Consider the following 6,551-nt stretch of genomic DNA (forward strand, 5'->3'; position numbering starts at 1 on the left):
TAAAATATTATTTTGTCTTTTACCTCAAAATTAATTTCATTATGATCCAAGAATATATTCTGTGAATGTTATGGCATCTTTCTTTGTATCTCATTTTGTGATCAATTTTCATTATTCTTTATGTGAATATGCAAACTATAATTCTTCTGCTTTGTTAGATACAGAGTTCCATAATGGCTCTAATACTGTGTGCTAATTGTATTGTTTTAAATCCTCTTCTGGGCTGGGTGTGGTGGTTCATGCCTATAATCCCAGCACTTTGAGCAGTCAAGGAGGGTGGATTACTTGAGGTCAGGAGTTTGAGACCAGCTTGACCAACATGGCAAATCCCTGTCTTTACTACAAATACAAAAATTAGTCAGGCATGGTGGTGCATGACTGTAGTCCCAGCTACTCAGGAGGCTGAGGCAGGAGAATTGCTTAAACCCAGAAGGCAGAGGTTGCAGTGAGGCGAGCTCATACCACTGCACTCCAGGCTGGGCTACAGAGTGAGACTCCATCTCTGAAAATAAAACAAAACAAAAAATTCTGTCTACTTGATCTATCAATTAAGGAGAAAGGTGAATTATAACCTCCTGATATGATAGTGGATTTGTCTAATTCTTGATATATATACTATATTAGAGGCTATGCTATAGAAAAATGTAAATTTAGATTTTCCTTGTGACGTAAATATCTATGTCTTAAATTTGGATTTATTTTAATATATATTCTGTACTTTATAGCTATTCTGCATGTTCTGTTTTCTTCATTTCATTTTGTTTTTAAAATTGATCTTTTAATTGTACTTTTTTTCTATCCTGCTTTTAAGTCATACATTCTATTTTTATTCTTTTAATGACTGCCTTAGAATTTTAATATGTATACCTAATTTGTTGTACACAAATTTGATTAGTATTTATTACCTGACTCCAAAGCAATCTTAGGTCTTTAGAACACTCTAACTTCAGTTATGACCTTCAACTTCCATGTCATTATTATGTATTTTACTCATAATTTCACCCCATATTATTATTTGCAAAATCAATGTTTGCTTAGATCTCTCCAAATACTTAACATTTTATTTGCTCTTCTAGCTCAATTTTGCACTGAAAATAAACTATCTCAGGCAGATTTCCAGGCAATCAGAGCACCCACTTGCCAGGATGAGCAGCCTGAGCTATCCTACCCTTCCTGTGCAGAGACTGTGGTGAAGTGAGGCCCTCTCCACTCCAAGACCAGGCAGATCTCCAGACATTCAGAGCACACTCTTACCTGGATCAGCCCTTCCTACGCAGAGACCCTGGTACTGGGAGGGCCTCTTAACTTCATGTCCAGACAGAACTGCAAGCAACTGGGGCATCACTCTTCTGGATTATGAGTTTAGGCTGCCTCCATTGTCCCACCCACCCAGGCAGAGAATGTTTGCCAGCTCCATGTCTAGGCACACCTCTGGGTGCTTGGTGAATGCCCACTGGATTCACCCTCAGCACTGGAGCTTATACTTACCATCAGGGAGCCTACCTGGTCTAGCTCTGCCCATCTTTTCCTCTGCCCCTCTGAGGCTAAGCAGGGAGTTCAAACCGCTGTGCACGCCACAGATTAACCCATTGACAGAGGCAACGGGAGAGCTTCTCCAAGTAAAAAAAATCAATCGGAGGGGTCCATTCAAAGATGGCCAAATAGGAACAGCTCTGGTCTGCAGCTCCCAGCGCAATCTACGCAGAAGATGGGTGATTTCTGCCTTTCCAATTGAGGTACATGGTTTATCTCATTGGGACTGGTCGGACAATGGGTGCAACCCACAGAGGGGGAGCCAAAGCAGGGTGGGGCATCACCTCACCCAGGAAGCAAAAGGAGTTGGGGGATTTCCCTTTCCTAGCCAAGGGAAGCCATGACAGATGGTACCTGGAAAATCGGGACACTTCTACCTGAATACTGCGCTTTTCAAAGGTCTTAGCAAATGGCACACCAGGAGATTATATCTCGTGCCTGGCTTGGTGGGTCTCATGCCCATGGAGCCTTGCTCACTGCTGGCGCAGCAGTCTGAGATCGAACTGCAAGGTGGCAAGCCTGGCTGGTGGGGGGCATCTGCCATTGCTGAGGCTTGAGTAAGTAAGCAAAGTGGCCAGGAAGCTCGAATTGGGTGGAGCCCACCACAGCTCAACGAGGCCCGCCTGCCTCTGTAGACTCCACCTTTGGGGGTAGGGCATAGCAGAACAAAAGGCAACAGAAACTTCTGCAGACTGAAACGTCCCTGTCTGACAGCTCTGAAGAGAGCAGTGGTCTCCCAGCACAGTGCTTGAGCTCTGAGAACAGACAGACTGCCTCTTCAGGTGGGTCCCTTACCCCCATGTAGTCTAACTGGGAGACACCTCCAAGTAGGGGCCCACTGACATGTCATACAGCCAGGTGCCCATCTGAGATGAAGCTTCCAGTGGAAGGATCAGACAGCAATATTTGCTGTTCTGCAATATTTGCTGTTCTGCAGCCTCCACTCATGATACCCAGGAAAACAGTATCTGCAGTGGACCTCCAGCAAACTCCAATAGACCTGCAGCCTGAGGGACCTGACTATTAGAAGGAAAACTAACAAACAGAAAGGAATAGCATCAACATCAACCAAAAGGTCATCCACACCAAAACCCCATTTGTAGGTCACCAACATCAAAGACCAAAGGTAGATAACACCACAAAGATGGGGAGAAGAGCATAAAAGCTGAAAATTCTAAAAAGTAGAGTGTCTCTTCTTCTCCAAAGGATCGCAGCTCCTCGCCAGCAATGGAACAAAGCAGGATAGACAATGACTTTGATGGGTTAAGAAAAGTGGCTTGGAAAAGTCGGTAATAACAAACTTCTCTGAGCTAAAGGAGGATGTTTGAGCCCATCACAAGGAAGCTAAAAACCTTGAAGAAAGATTAGACTAATGGCTAACTAAAATAAACAGTGTAGAGTAGACCTTAAATGACATGATGGAGCTGAAAATCATGGCACGAGAACTACATGATGCATGCACAAGCTTCAATAGCCGATTTGATCAAGTGGAAGAAATGGTATCAGTGATTGAAGTACAAATTAATGAAATGAAATGAGAAGAGAAGTTTAGAGAAAAAGGAGTAAAAAGAAATGAACAAAACCTCCTAGAAATATGGGACTATGTGAAAAGACCAAATCTACGTTTGATTGCTGTACCTGAAAGTGATGGGGAGAATGGAACCAAGCTGGAAAATACTCTTCAGGATATTATCCAGGAGAACTTCCAGAACCTAGCAAGGCAGGCCAACATACAAATTCAGGAAATACAGAGAACACTACAAAGATACTCCTTGAAAAGAGCAACCTCAAGACACATAATTGTCAGATTCACCAAGGTTGAAATGAAGGAAAAAATGTTAAGGGCAGCCAGAGAGAAAGGTCAGATTACCCACAAAGGGAAGCCCAGCAGATCTTTCAGCAGAAACTCTACAAGCCAGAAGAGAGTAAGGGCCAATATTCAACATTCATAAAGAAAAGAATTTTCAACTCAAAATTTCATATCCAGCCAAACTAAGCTTCATAAATGAAGGAACAATAAAATCCTTCACAGACAAGCAAATGCTGAGAAGTTTTGTCACCACCAGCCCTGCTTTACAAGAGCTCCTGAAGGAAGCACTAAATACAGAAAGTAACAACCAGTACCAGCCACTGCAAAAATATGCCATACTGTAAAGACCATCGATACTAGGAGAAACTGCATCAACTAATCAGAAAAATAGCCAGCTAACATCATAATGATAGGATCAAATTTACACATGACGATATAAACTTTAAATGTAAATAAGCTAAATGTTCCAATTAAAAGACACACACTGGCAAATTGGATAGTCAAGACCCATCAGTGTGCTGTATTCAGGAGACCCAACTCATGTGCAGAGACACACATAGGCTCAAAATAAAGGGATGGAGGAAGATCTACAAAGCAAATGAAAAGCAAAAAAAAAGCAGGGGTTGTAACTTAGACTGATAAAACAGACTTTATACCAACAAACATCAAAAGAGACAAAAAAAAAAAAAAGGCCATCACATAATGCTAAAGGGATCAATTAAACAAGAAGAGCTAACTATCCTAAATATATATGCACCCCATAAAGGAGCAGCCAGATTCATAAAGCAAGTCCTTAGAGACCTACAAAGAGACTTATACTCCCATACAATAATAATGGGAGACTTTAACACCCCACTGTCAATATTACACAGATCAACGAGACAGAAGGTTAACAAGGATACCCAGGATTTGAACTCAGCTCTGCACCAAGTGGACGTAATTGACATCTACAGAACTCTCCACCCCAGATCAACAGAATATACATTTGTCTCAGCACCACATCACACTTATTCTAAAGTTGACCACATAATTGGAAGTAAAGCACTCTTCAGCAAATGTAAAAGAACATAAATCACAACAAACTGTCTCTCAGACCACAGTGCAATAAAAGTAGAACTCAGTATTAAGAAACTCACTTGAACCCACACAACTACATGGAAACTGAACAACCTGCTCCTGAATGACTACTGGGTAAATAATAAAATGAAGATAGAAATAAGAATGTTCTTTGAAACCAATGAGAACAAAGACACAATGTACCAGATCTATAGGACACATTTAAAGCAGTGTGTAGAAGGAAATTAATAGCACTAAATGCCCACAAGAGAAAGCAGGAAAGATCTAAAATCAACACCTTAACATCACAATTAAAAGAACTAGAGAAGCAAGAGCAAACAAATTCAAAAGCTAGCAAAAGGCAAGAAGTAACTAAGATAAGAGCAGAACTGAAGGAGATAGAGACACAAAAAAATCCTTCAACAAATCAATGAATCCAGGAGCTAGTTTTTTGAAATGAATAACAAAATTGATAGACCACTAGCAAGACTAATAAAGAAGAAAAGAGAGAAGAATCAAGTAGACACAATAAAAAAAAATGATAAAGGGGATATCACCACCGATCCCACAGAAATACAAACCACCATGAGAGAATACTATAAACACCTCTATGCAAATAAACTACAAAATCTAGAAGAAATGGATAAATTGCTGGACACATACACCTGCCCAAGACTAAACCAGGAAGAAGCTGAATCCCTGAATAGACCAATAACAGGCTCTGAAATTGAGGCAACAATAAATAACCTACCAACGAAAAAAGTCCAGGACCAGACGGATTCACAGCAGATTTCTACTAGAGGTACAAAGAGGAGCTGGTACCATTCCTTCTGAAAGTATTCCAATCAATAGAAAAAGGGACAATCCTCCCTAACTCATTTTATGAGGCCAGCATCATCCTGATACCAAAACCTGGCAGAGACACAACAGAAAAAGAATTTTAGACCAATATCCCTGATAAACATTGATGTCAAAATCCTCAATAAAATACTGGCAAACCAAATCCAGCAACACATCAAAAACTTATCCACCAGATCAAGTTGGCTTCGTCCCTGGGATGCAAAGCTGGTTTAACACATGCAAATCAATAAATGTAACCCATCACATAAACAGAACCATGACAAAACCCACATGATTATCTCAATAGATGCAGAAAAGGCCTTTGAGAAAATTCAACAGCTCCTTCATGCTGAAAACTCTCAATAAACTAGGTATTGATGGAATGTATCTCAAAATAATAAGAGGTATTTATGACAAACCCACAGCCAATATCATAATGAATGGGCAAAAAGTGGAAACATTCCCTTTGAAAACAGGCACAAGACAGGGATGCCCCCTCTCACCACTCCTATTCAACTAATGTTGGAACTTCTGGCAAGGGCAATCAGGCAGGAGAAAGAAATAAAGGGTATTCAATTAGGAAAAGAGGAAGTCAAATTGTCCCTGTTTGCAGATGACATGATTGTATATTTAGAAAACCCCATCGTCTCAACCCAAAACCTCCTTAAGCTGATAAGCAACTTCAGCAAAGTCTCAGGATACAAAATCAATCTGCAAAAATCACAAGCATTCTTATACACCAATAACAGACAAACAGAGAGCCAAATCATGAGTGAACTCCCATTCACAATTACTACAAGGAGAATAAAATACCTAGCAATCCAACTTACAGGGGATGTGAAGGACATCTTCAAGGAGAACTACAAACCACTGCTCAACAAAATAAAAGAGGACACAAACAAATGGAAGAACATTCCAGGCTCATGGATAGGAAGAATTAGTCTCATGAAAATGCCCATACTGTCCAAGGTAATTTATAGATTCAATGCCATCTCCATCAAGCTACCAATGACTTTCTTCACAGATTTGGAAAAAACTACTTTAAAGTTCACATGGAACCAAAACAGAGCTTGCAGAGCGAAGGCAATCCTAAGCAAAAAGAACAAAGCTGGAGGCATCCGCTACCTGACTTTAAACTATACTACAAGGCTACAGTAACCAAAACAGCATGATACTGGAACCAAAGCAGATATATAGACCAATGGAACAGAACAGAGGCCTCAGAAATAACACCACACATCTACAACCATCTGATCTTTGACAAATCTGACAAAAACAAGAAATGGGGAAAGGATTCCCTATTTAATAAATG

Source organism: Mandrillus leucophaeus, unplaced genomic scaffold (genome assembly GCF_000951045.1).
Source record: "Mandrillus leucophaeus isolate KB7577 unplaced genomic scaffold, Mleu.le_1.0 Scaffold140, whole genome shotgun sequence".
In the NCBI taxonomy this organism is placed as follows: domain Eukaryota; kingdom Metazoa; phylum Chordata; class Mammalia; order Primates; family Cercopithecidae; genus Mandrillus; species Mandrillus leucophaeus.